We start from the raw sequence: 13,684 nt of genomic DNA, 5'->3' as shown, positions 1-13,684 counted from the left end.
ACTGGTTTGGAGTTTTGTATGGATGAATCAAGGTGTCGAAAATTCAGAACGGGGGAAACATCTTGTTTGCTGTTGTCGTTGCTTTCAAGCGACCCGATAACATGCATGCTATAAAATGTCATCCATGTTCAGAGTTAGAATTACTGCTATCTAACCTAGGACATTTATGTTCCAGAGAGAGAGAGAGAGGGGGGGGGACCACACACACACACACACAAACACACACACACAAACACACACACGCACTTCGCTCACACTTCTCCTTAATGGCCAGCGTTCTCTTGTTTTCAAACGTCTTTGTGCCACTAGAGCACAGCATCCTCAGCGAGAGCGGTCAAGAGCATCAGTTTCCCAGGAAGCAATGTCTATGTCACAGGCTTTGAGGTTTGTCTTCAAGGTGTCCTTGGAGCGCTTGCAGGGTCTGTCCAAGTTCGCGGTGGCCCAGTTTTCATTGTACACATCTCTCGTTGACAGTTGTGACAATGTCAGGAACACAGACAATACTCACAGGAAGTTTACCTTGCATGGCGGATGACAGCCTCAAGAAACGTACGTGAATGTGTATCTCAACTTTGTTTCAACAATACCATTATGAACTCCCATTATTATCTGGTGGGAAAAAAATCAACCCGGCAGAATTCATAAAATTTAACCCCTAGGCTGCCTGCATGACGAGATAACTCGTCATGGCAAGCATGTATGCTTCACTGCCACAATGACGAGATAACTCGTCATCGAAATATTCTGACTTTTCCCTGGTTTGCATTCACTTCGTTGACAAAAATAGTGGTAGCTTTAGCCTGGGGAATCTCTCTAGATTCTATTCATAGCTAGAAACCCCATCGACGTCATGAAGCAGTCCTTTATTTGAACCTTTTGGTTGGGTCACTGTCCAAGTGTTTGCCTGACTTCTCTCCTCGCTCGCTCAACAAAATGTCGGACTGACGCCGTGCTCAAGACATGCGATCATGACGAACTAAATCAACCAAGATTTCTTTCTTTAGCTGATGCTCAGAAAGAATTGAAGCGTAAATTCGAAGGAGAAGATAGTGATGAACATTTATAGGACGATCTGATAGAAAATAAAGGGAGCAATCAAGAGAGTGGCCAAGATACGACTGTCAGTGAGTGATGCCGGCTGTACAGATGTTAGCAGTCGACAGAACATGACCGAATTAGCAGCAGAGCGATATTCTTGGCACGCAGCCAACGCGGTCTGATGAGAACTGAATCAAGTGACCGTGTGAGAGGGGTGAAGAGAAGGGGGTGGAGACTGAGGGGGCGTGGCCTCACATCCATCTTATCACTTGGAGAAGTCACAATGCATTGTGTATCTATCTCTTAAAATATATATATATATATATATTGTGGCCGTTCTAGTATGATTTTGTGTTTGCAGATATCCATTTGTCCAGAAAATGTTTTTGTGCAAATTACCTGACTAATGTTTGTAATGAACAAGTTGAAAATGTGACAAAAAACAAAACACTGATTTCAAAACAACAGCATGTCACTAAAAATATATAAAATGGGAAAACAGCATGTGTTTTGTATTCTTTATTTATTTACCTTTCAGAACATATATACTTGTATGGGTCTTTCTCCAATAACAAAGAGCACAGAATTTTTTGAAAATTTATACCCGTTTTTGGGGAAAAAAACCCATGGCAAATAGATTTCAATTAAATTTTATTTTCCTGGCAGCGAATCGTTTTCCTGATATACCGTTTTCAGGTTTTTCATGAGGAATGGTGATATGCATATTTCCCTTACATAGAAGTAAATGTTATGCTCAAGAAAATGTTTGTGCAAAGGCAGCCTATCTTCGCCACAAAGAATCTTTCATGGTGTGCCACCACCAACAAAATAAAAATGAATTCTTGAGATGTCCATTCAGAACAAAAGCTATAGCCTGTAAGGTGTATGTTAAAATCACGGTTATTTCTGATTGAAATGTTTTAGATAAAAAAAATGTCATTATTCGATTTTTTGATAAACCGTGTTTTGTAGACACCACAATATGTTGCGTAACTCGGGGCTAAATGTAGAATTGATGGATTGTACCATGTTATTTATCATATTAAAAAAACAACAACAACAAAAATAAGAGCAATCTATATATACATATCTTTATCCAGAGGGAGACCGTATTAACTTTATCTGCATTCTAGTCGACACCTGCAAACACTCACATATTCTTACAGCGCCTATCGTCCCAGAGAGACCGATTTATGAAGGCTTTACAGAGTCGTCTGCGCCTATTCAGTTAGAGAGAGAGAGAGAGAGAGAGAGAGAGAGAGAGAGAGAGAGAGAGAGAGAGAGAATAAATAAACGAGTGAATGGCTGAATGAATGGTTTATTTGTATTTGTAATTTGTATTTCTTTTTATCATAACAGATTTCTCTGTGTGAAATTCGGGCTGCTCTCCCCAGGTAGAGCGCGTCGCCCCCCCCCCCTCCCCCCCCCCCTTTTTTTTTTTTCTTTTTTTTCCCTACGTGCCGTTTTAATTGGTTTTCTTTTTCCAATCGAAGCGGATTTTTCTACATAATTTTGCCGGGAACAACCCTTTTGTTGCCGTGGGTTCTTTTACGTGCGCTAAGTGCATGCTGCACACTTGACCTCGGTTTATCGTTTCATCCGAATGACTAGCGTCCAGACCACCACTCAATGTCTAGTGGAGAAGAAGAAGAAAAATACAGCGACTGTGTCGGATGGGAGGGGTGGGGATTGTGGTCTTTCTCCTGTACATCATCCTGAACAGCTTCAACACGTCCGAGATGCGTTGAGCTGTTTGCCGACGACATTGAAGGTGTTTGCTCGCAACGATAGTAATGATGCACAGGTAACGCTTCAAGAAGAGCTTTTTCGGTGCCAGAAATGTTCCAGTAACGGCATGATAGTTCAGATTCACGGCAAGAAAATCCCCAGCATGTACGTCCCCGAAAACGGGGTATAGCTCCCTACATGGCGGGGTAAATTAACAAAAGTAATACACGTAAATTGTGTGAGTGCGAACGTGTGCGTGACCTGACTGAATGACACAGGAAACGAATGAATAGCGCTCAATGGCAGCTGTCAGCCGGATCTACCCAGGTTTACAGCCTGTTGTGCAAATGCAAAAGACTGAAGCGCTTAAAACTTGGTCTCCGACAGAGGATAGGCGCTATATAATGTATCAGTATCATCATTAAGGCAAGGTGACACCGTTTATTTATTATTTATTTATTTGTGTGTGTGTGTGTGTGTGTGTGTGTGTGTGTGTGTGTGTGTGTGTGTGTGTGGAAGTCGAAGTCGAAATATTTTAATTGTCAGACCACAGATCCATAACAATGGAGTTCACAAGGACAAAACAAAATTAATACAGGGAAATGAATACTAGAACAACCATTGAACTACATGGGCATCGATAACGATTCTAGAGCATTTGCTCGTAATGAAAACGCCTTGAATACAAACTTCCATATACTAACACTCAATCTCTCACTCGCACAAGATAACAACATGGACATCTTAGATGCACTTGGATGTTTGTGAAATTTAACAGGAATAAACTGAGAGCGCAGGGAACAGTACTTAGGGCAGACCAAAAGAAAATGCATTTCGGTTTCCGGAGTGTCATCACAAAAAGGACAATTCCTACTTTGCCCATCATAGTTAAACTGCAAAAAGTGTGAGCGTAAGTTGGACATTCCAATTCTAAACTGCGAAAAAACACGGCGCATATTTATACATTTGACATTATTCAAGTAAGGTTTAAGTGACAAGGACTGGTTGTAAGCTGAATACACATCATAAAAATCGTGAGACTGGAGAGCTGAATGCCAGTCTTGAGTAAAGCAATCAACTAGACGCTGCTTAAATTCAGTCATAAACATTTTCACATTACCAACTGACTGAGCCTCCCAAACAACACCAAATCCAAATTTATACAAAACATTTCTCACAGAGCAAGCCCAAGTACAATAATTATGACTTCGCAATGATAACATCATATTATAAGCTTTCTTAGGGTCATTATCCATAAAGACAATACGAAGCCAAAATTTAAGACACTTGGAGTAGGTGGTCACATACAGGGGATAGCGACCAAGTTCACCGTAAATCAAGTGTCTTGATGCTCTCTGACTCACGCCCAAAAGACGCTTCATTGCAGACAAGTGCACCCTTTCAATGCACTCTTGATTTCCAGTCAAACCCCAAACTTCTGCTCCGTATGTCAAAATTGGTTTGATTTGCATGTCAAATAATTTGAAAAAATACTAGGGGAGTGTTCACCAATAGACCAAAGCATTTTAAAGATAGCTGCACATCCCTTTCTCGCACGTTCAGACAAATCACGCATAGTGGGTTGGAAAGAAAGTCGGGTAGTAAGGATAACACCAAGATACTTGTACATGCTAACAGTTTTCAGTTGTGCATCACCGAACATCCATGCCTCGTTCTGTGCAAGAAAACCTCCATTTCTAAAGACAACAATATTTGATTTATCAAGGTTTACAACTAAGTCAAGGCGTCTGGCGGTTTCGAACAAAACATTCAGTTGGGTTTGAAGACCAATTATGCTGTCAGATAACAATGCAACATCATCGGCGAATAACAAGATCAAAATTTGGATAAACTCTGGTGAAAGCTGAATGCCGTGCCTACCATGATTATTAATTTCTTTTGTTAACTCATTAATGAACAATGAAAACAATGCAGGAGAACATACTTCGCCTTGTTTCAGCCCGCGAGGACATAGAAAAGTATCTGTGAGGTCACCTCCGACGCAAACACGCGCCTTAACAACTGTGTAAATACTTTTCAGTGCATTTAAAAATTTTCCATTGATACCATTGACACTCAGAATTCTCCAGAGCTTATCTCTTCTAACAGTATCGAAAGCTTTTCGAAAATCACTAAATGCAACAAATAATTTTCTATGTCTGAGTAGTTGTCTTTGTATTAATGCAAGCAATGTAAAAATGTGATCAGTTGTGCAATGACCTTCTCTAAACCCAGCTTGTTCTTCCCCAATAACCCCATTTTCTTCAATCCATTTAGTAAGACGTCTATTCAGCACAAAAGTGTAAAGCTTGCTACAAATGTTTAACAGGGAGATACCACGATAATTATCAGGCACATTCAAATCGCCTTTCTTATGGAGTGGTTGCAACACTGACAAACACCAATCATCTGGAAAAATGCCGTGATCAAATATGAAATTAAAAAACTTCAACAAAAAAGGCATGATGTGAAATGCACTATGTTTGTAAAATTCTCCAATTAGCCTATCAGGCCCAGCAGCTTTCTGGCTCTTGAGTGCCCTGAAAGCAGCTTCGATTTCTGATACAGAAATTTCTTGATCTAATGAATCATTTCTCTCGCATAAACGAGCAGCATGCCGGTTGTCATAATACATAAAAAAAAAGTTATCATCACTACCGTTATCCACAGAAAAATCATTGAAAACATTTTGAAAGTGGGAGAACCAATCATTGCAAGAAATATTGTCGGTACCACCTGATCTAGGCCTAACAGAACGAACTGTGTCCCAGAATTGCTTTGGATTGGTCGAGTGGCATCGTAGAGACTGAATCACATCCTCTCTATGCAGTTTTCTCTTTTTACGCAATAACTCTTTATACTCTCTACGTTTTTAGACATAAGCCAGACGGTCAGTGTCCAGGTTAGTTCTAGAGGCCCTATGTAATTGATTACGAAGAACTTTTCTGCTCTCACGGCACTCAAGATCAAACCATACTTTTCTTCTCTCATTCCCAAACACAACTGTTTTCTTCATACCTTCACCCGAGAAAGCAAAACATTCATTAAATTTTGACAGTGCAGTGTTAACATCAACATCTACAAGTGAAATCGCATCCTGAAAAGTGTGTGTGTGTGTGTGTGTGTGTGTGTGTGTGTGTGTGTGTGTGTGTGTGTGTGTGCGCGCGCGCGCGCGCCCGCGCTTAGAGTTCACTTCATCACGATTTTGCGCCTTATAAATATTATTATTATTAGTAGTAGTATTTTTTATGTATTTATTTATTTTATTTTATTTTATTCTATTCTATTTTAATTATTTTTTGTTTTGTTATTTTATTTTACTTATTTATTTTATTTTATTTTATCTTATTCTATTTATTTGATTTTTTCTCAAGGCCTGACTAAGCGCGTTGGGTTACGCTGCTGGTCAGGCATTTGCTTGGCAGATGTGGTGTAGCATATATGGATTTGACCGAACGCAGTGACGCCTCCTTGAGCTACTGATACTGATACCGATACTCACGTACTCACTGGGGGGCGGGTTGAGGGGTGGGGGGTGGGAGAGCATTGAAGGATGATGCACATGCATCTTCTACACACACGACAAAACGTGAAGAGTGATGTTAAAAACTAAGCAAACAAAAGACCCACTCGGGTAAAACATGCAAATACAAATTCACAAGTCATTTTCCCAAGAAAGAAGTAAAATTCTATCGAAAAGAAATACATATAGAGGAGATTCAGGATCTAACGTTTATAGGTTTTTAAAAATTCTTTTTATTATTTTTTTTATTTTTAACAGCAAATGGACTTTTACAGAGTCTGGTGGGGGGGGGGGGGGGGGGGGAGTTGAGGGGAAAAGGGAGGGATCTGGCCTAGCTAGAATGGACACTTTGGCCTATTCTTTTTTCTTTCTTTTTTTCACTTTCGGTTCGGGGGGAGGGGAGAGGGTGGGGTGGGTTGAAGGTTGTCGACCCTACCTTGGTAGTTGAAGCCTGTCCAAGAAAATCTTTTAGCTGGGCCGAGGATGTATCATGCTGAGTTATATCTAATCGCACCCCCCTCCCTCCCCTAATATATATATATATTCTTTTTCTTTGTTATTCATATTTTTTTATGGCTAGTCCAGAAGTAAAGGCCCAGAATCACCATGCATGAATGACTCCATTCAAGAAAAAAACAACAACCAACAAACCCAAACTGAGTAGGTATAAAGAAGATTGAAATTATATCGTGATTGTTGCACACACATTTTGTGATCTTAAAACGTTTAGAAGAAGAAGAAGACATAGGAACAGAAGACTAATATATATAAAGAGAGGAGAAGGAACGGCGGGCAACTTTTTTTTTTCTTTTTTTTGGGGGGGGGGGGGGGGGGGTGGGGGCGAGGGGGTGAGGAGGGAGAGTTATTTATTTGTTTAGGCCGTTTGCTTTCGTTTGTTGGTTGTCGTTTTTTGCCTTTTTTTTTTATTACTTTTATTTTTTATTTTTAAGAGGGTGATAGCTGGGGAAGGGGTTGCCGTGACAGGCTTTAAAAAAAAAAAAAAAAAGCCACATCACATACCCGGATATCTCCACCCATTCATCAGTCCCTTTGTGTGTGTGTGGAGGGGGGGGGGGGGGGGGGGGCACGGGGGGGGGGGGGGGGGGGGGGGGGGGAGCGGTGAAGGAGACGTATTTGAGAGAGCTAATTCATCAGCGTAACCCAACGCGCTCAGTGAGGCCTCGAGAAAATATCAAATAAATAGAATAAGATAAAATGAAATAAAATAAAATAAATAAGTAAAATAAAATAACAAAACAAAAAATAATTAAAATAGAACAGAATAAAAAAATTTAACAAGAATAACACACACACACACACACACACACACACACACACACACACAAATACATGCATATGGTCATAACCCCCACCCCGACACCCCATACACACACACACGCACATGCAGGCACACACACACGCGCGCGCGCGCGCACACACACACACACACACATGCATATCGTCATAACCCCCACCAACACACACACACACACACAGGCACACGCAAGCACACACACACACGCGCGCGCGCGCGCGTCCACACACACACACACACACACACACAGAGTCATTGAGCCTTTTAGTCACAGACACACACACACACACACACACACACACACACACACACACACACACACACACACTCAAGAAGAAGATTCCTGTTACGTCAGTGGGAAGGGACTGAACAGCTAATTTTCCTAACAGCTAAGTGTTCCTAACAGATGACCAGATTTGAATTTTTTGCATTTTCGGACAACGAAAACAGTCGTCGATATCCTTGGAGATTTTCTAACTGTGGCAACAATGTTTCTCTTTCAGGAGATTAGTTTCTTTTTTTTCATGGATCCGTAAGTTATGAAGACAATCAAACGTTTATCATGGTGACTAATCTCCTGCAAAAGAGAAACATTGTTGCCACAGTTAGAAAATGCCAAAAAAAAAAAAAAAAAAAAAAAAAAAACACCTTTATTTTTCAGAACGAAATAGCGCCACTCAGTGGAATTCCTAATTAAGTTCTGGCAAACGAAAGCAACCAATCTAGTTGTTTAACAATACGTAAAATGACATTGCACAGCAAAATAAGTTGGGGGGGGGGGGGGGGGGGGGGGCAGAGATTAGTGAGTTTGATGCTGAGTTAAAAGGGCACAACGCGTTAGTGCTTCTAATGTGCCAAGGCAAATCATAATTAGATCATTCCATGTTTCCTGTGCTGAAGACTTTATCTCGATTTATTTTTTGCATAGTTTGAATAATGCAAAAATATCATTTGTTGATCAGTGGTGTCATACTTGCTTTGTTGATGATGAAATTATTTTGTTTGTTGTGTTGTGCACTTATTTCTTCACGAGTGGCTTCCGCTTATTTGAATTTTAAAAAAATATATTAGCCTATTCACTCGTTCATTTGTTCATTCTCTCTCTCTCTTTCTTTCCATCTCTCTCTCTCTGTGTTTCTGTCTCCCCCATCAACTCTTTCTGTCTCGTATTAAACAAGAATAACAATAACAAATTCTTGGCGTCTTTATTGACAAACACGCATCTTGGACTGATCATACGAAGTACTTTGGTAAATGTCTCTTCAACAAACGAATTTGGTCAACTCTTTTTTCTTTTCTTTTTTTAAAGATCATCGATAACCATTCACGAAAGCTATTTCTTTTTCTGTTTCTTTTTTCTTTTAAGTTTGTTTGTTTTAGTGTTTTTTTCTCCCCCCACCCCCCCTTTTTTAATGCATATGTTCTGCCATGAATCGATTATGTGTCAACTTTATGGAAAGACTGTAGCAGTACGACTATAAAATTCAGTCACCATACGTATACAAGTTTAGTTCAATTCACACTGCGTTCGGACAAATCCATAAACGCTACACCACATTTGCTAAGCAGATAACTCACCAGCAGCGTAAACTAAGGTGCTTAGCCATGCCTTGAGCAGAGAAAAAATTAATGACCCCCCCCCCCCCAAAAAAAACAAACAACAACAACAAAAAACAAAAACAAACAAATAAATCTATTACTCATTGAATAAAAAAAAAAAAACCACCAAAAAACCCACACATACACACACAGACACAGACTCAGACACACACACACACACACACACAACCGCATTCCTCGAAAATGTTAAGATCAGGTTTATCGAAAATGCTAAAGTTGGTGAGGTGTTGTTTGCCCAGGAAATACCCACACTGGAGGTCACGAGGACCGAAAGCAATGGGAATTTTGTGTACGAGCAGTGGTGCGTGACACACAAACACCTGCATTCAAATTGTCATGAACATTCATTCACGTACCAGTAATGATATTCTTAATAAGAATGCGAGTTTCAGTTTGTTTCTCAAGGAGGCGTCAGTGCGTTCGGAGAAATCCGTATACGCTAAACCACATCAACGAAAGCGCGGTGCGCCCCATCTGAGATGGGGGTACTGCGCTATACATGCCTGTATTATTATTATTATTATTATCATTATTATTATTATTATTACTAGGCAGATGCTGGACAGCGGCATAACCCAACGCGCTTGTCAGGCCTTGAGAAAAAAAAGAGCTAAAGCCATGTCCTAGAGAGGAGCGGCCTGCCCAGCATTGAAAGCTTGCTGACCAGTGCCCGCTACGCTGGACAGGACACGTTGTCCGCATGACAGACAGCAGGATCCCGAAGATGCTATTGTATGGCCAGCTGAAGCCCAGAAGCCACCGCGAACTTGGAAGACCCTGCAAGCGCTTCAAGGACATCTTGAAAACAAACCTCAAAGCCTGTGACACAGACATCGCTTCCTGGGAAACTGATGCCCTTGACCACTCTCGCTGGAGGATGCTGTGCTCTAGTGATATAAAGACGTTTGAAAACAAGAGAACACTGGCCATTAAGGAGAAGCATGAGCGAAGGAAGCAGGGCTCAACTTCTGGAGACGTTTTCCCTTGCAACACCTGTGGGAAGTGTTGTGCATCCAGAATCGGCCTCTTCTGGAAAGGGGCACAAGAGAGTGTGTGTGCTCAGGTCAAATTCTTATCTGCTGTCTTTGCAGTCTGGGTGAAAGTTCGAGGCTTTTCGTTTTCAGCAGTGAAGGAGAGGCTGGTAGTCAGACTCTAGGGTCAAGAATTTCAGTCCCAAGATGTAACTGGAAATTTTTTCGCATGCCCAGTTTAGGGATAGGACCTCCTTTTCCACTTGTGCCCATTTGGATTCCGTGGGGGTCAGTGATCTGCTTGCGTAGAACACCAGTTTGTACTTTCCATCATCTTGCTTCTGAGACATCACTGCTCCCAGGCCATATGACGAGGCATCTGCTGAAATTTTTGTTGAACGATTGGGGTCGTAGTGCGCCAGAATCGGGGCAGAGATCAACTTTCCTTTGATTTTCTTGAAAGCTTCCTGCTGCTGGCTTCCCCAGTTCCACTCGTTGTCTTGTTTCAAAAGCTCTCTCAAAGGCTTGGTGTCTTCTGCAAAAGTATTATCCGCTAATTTGGATACATGGTTGGCCATCCCGAGAAATCTCCTGAGTTCCGTTAGATCTGTCAGTGGCGGGAAGTTTGTTATGGCTTGTACATTCTCTGGGTCAATAGCGATTCCTTCCACTGAGATGACATGTCCGAGGAATTTCACGCTTGACTTATTAAACTGGCACTTGTCTTCATAGAGGGTGACACCCACCTCGTCCAGTTTGTGCAGAACAGCACTGAGACATTTATCATGCTCATCTTGTGACTTCCCGTGGATCAGAAGATCATCAAGGTCACAAATTATTCCTTCTTGATCTGCTAACAGCTACATCACGTTGCGTTGAAAAAATTCTGGGCCTGAACTGATACCAAAGGGCAACCTTGTGTAGCAGAATCTGCCGAAGGGTGTTATAAAATGTTGTCAGAAGTTGGCTTTTTTTGTCCAAGGAAATTTTATGAAACTCACTATTACAGTCAAGTTTGGTGAAGAATTTGGAACCTGACAACTGTGCAAGGAGTTCGTCTGTGTTTGGGAGAGGGACATTTTATCTCCCGATTCATGAGTTTTGTAAGGTCCATGCATACCCGAACTTGGTTGTTGGGCTTGACAACTGTGACAATTGGAGCGCACCAGTCTGGAGGTTCTGTTGCTGGACGGATAACTTCTAGTTCATCCAGTCTGTCGGTTTCTTTCTTGACATTGCCTCAAAATGGGAGTGCTAGTCGTCATGGTGTGGGACTGCAGATGGGTTGGCATCTTCCTTCAGTGAAATCTTGTATGTTGCATTCAGTCTTCCAAAACCTGTGAAGAGTTTTGGAAAATCCTGTCTTGTTTTCACTTGGTTGATTTTCTCTACCAAATTCAGTGCATTGATGGCTGGTCTGCCAAGCAAGGGCTCTTCCAATCCTTTTATCACGAAGATTTCTTGATTGGTTTCTTTCCCTTTGTATTTTATCTTGGCAGTAAGTTTTCCCTGGATTGGAATTTCTATCTTTCCTGGTCCATAGAGCTTCTTTGCTTTCTGAAACGGTTGTTTGCTTGTGGGAATCAATCTAGCTGGAATGACAGTCACGTCTGCGCCTGTATCAACTTTAAACTTTAGATGCGTCTATTCCATTTCCAAGCTGACCTTCCATGGGTAGCTGGTCACTTCGCCTACAGTCATGTCAAGGTAGACATTCTCAAATTGTTCTTCATATTCAGTTCCATCTTTTTGTTCCTCTAAGAGATGAATTGCTGAAGAACGGCAGACAACGGCATAATTTCCCTGCTTTCGACAATTTCGGCACTGTGCGTTTCTTGCTGGAAACGTGTCTCTACTGTGTGGTGCCTTCCCACATATAGGACAATTTGATGAAGGGTGCTGCTGATATTGTTTGGCATGTCTGCATGGCTTTCTTGAGAACGGCTTGTTTCCTCCTCTGGCAGCTGGCCTACTTCATCTATTTGCTGCTTGCTGATGTCCTCTACTGGCTGTGCTTCCTCCTCTTCTGATCCTGTTTATGGCGAGATCCTGACTTGTTCCCGACATATTTTGAGATTGCGACTTTGAAGCTTCATGTGCTCTGCAGATCATTACAGCTTTCTCAAGAGTCAGGTCTTTTCGTTCCAGTAGCTTCTGTCTAAATGCATCATCTGTGATCCCTATCACTAATTGGTCTCGGATCATTCATTCAAGATCCTGAAAATTTCAAGTCATTGCGAGTTTCCTCAAAGCTGCAACATAAGTAAGTGTCTATGTTCTCCCCATGTGTCTGTTCTCTTGTGTGAAATTTGTACGTTTCGTACACTTCATGGATAGTGCCGACAATTTTGCTAAGACTATGTCACTGTCTTCTCTGCTTTTGCCTTCCCCAAAGCTAAGACCTTTGAAAATTTCTTGCGCTTCAGCACCTACGCAGGCTAAGAAAACAGCTGTCTGGTAAGGCTTTTCTTCATTATTGAGTCTACTTGCAATGCAGTAATTGTCCCACTGTCTGTGGAATCTTTTCCAGTTGCTGTTGTGCCCTGAATGTGAAGTTTTTCTGGCACAGGTATGCTGGACGTGAAATGTTTCTCACTCATACTTGCTGCAAGGACTGTCAGTATCACAAGTAATGCAAAATTTCAATTATATTATCGGTATCAGTCTATCACTGGCAATACGAAGTTCGACTGACGTTACAACTGTTTAATATTGTTATCACGCCAGATCTAAATTATTTTAAAAAAAACACACACACAAAAAAAAAAACCAAACATTTTTTTTAAACTGCAAAGTGTCAGACACGAGACTGGCTGCATCCGTAATTTCTTCTAGCATGGGGCATATGAATAGAACCGCAAATATTAAGCCTCTCTGAGAAGATTAAACCATGACGTCACACAGAAAAAGGAAACAGGTCCGTTGCCGGGACTTGGAACAACTGAGAATCTGAAGGGTCAGTGTCCGACAGTGTTCGACCTTACCGTTTCACAGCTAGCGCTTCTGACACCATTTGTGATTTGTGTGTTTGTTTTTTTTTTGTTTTTTTTTTGTTTTTTTTTAAATGTTTGGGCATGTGCGTGTGTGCGGATGTATGCGTGCAACACAAAAAACATTTCACTCTTGCAGAGCATTCATCCGACACGAAGATGCTGACCTGTTCAGAAGCATTGTCGCCTGGATGTTTTCTCCAAAACTCTTTCTATACTATGGTACGCCATAGCGTACCTCTTGTGTATAATGCTTTGTTACGGTGGTACGCTATAGAGTACCTCTTGTGTATAATGCTTTGTTACTGTGGTACGCTATAGAGTACCTCTTGTGTATAATGCTTTGTTACTGTGGTACGCTATAGAGTACCTCTTTGTTACTGTGGTACGCTATAGAGTACCGCGGGTTTAAAAATTCGAAGCTTATAGGTTAACGGTCTTGTGCGAAACTAAACGACACAGCTCTGTTCTACAGTCACCCAAAAATGCACCTGTACTT

This window comes from Babylonia areolata, chromosome 16, assembly GCF_041734735.1.
Source record: "Babylonia areolata isolate BAREFJ2019XMU chromosome 16, ASM4173473v1, whole genome shotgun sequence".
Taxonomy (NCBI): Eukaryota; Metazoa; Mollusca; class Gastropoda; order Neogastropoda; family Buccinidae; genus Babylonia; species Babylonia areolata.
The sequence above is the reverse complement of the archived record's forward strand: the minus strand, read 5'-3'. Positions refer to the sequence as shown.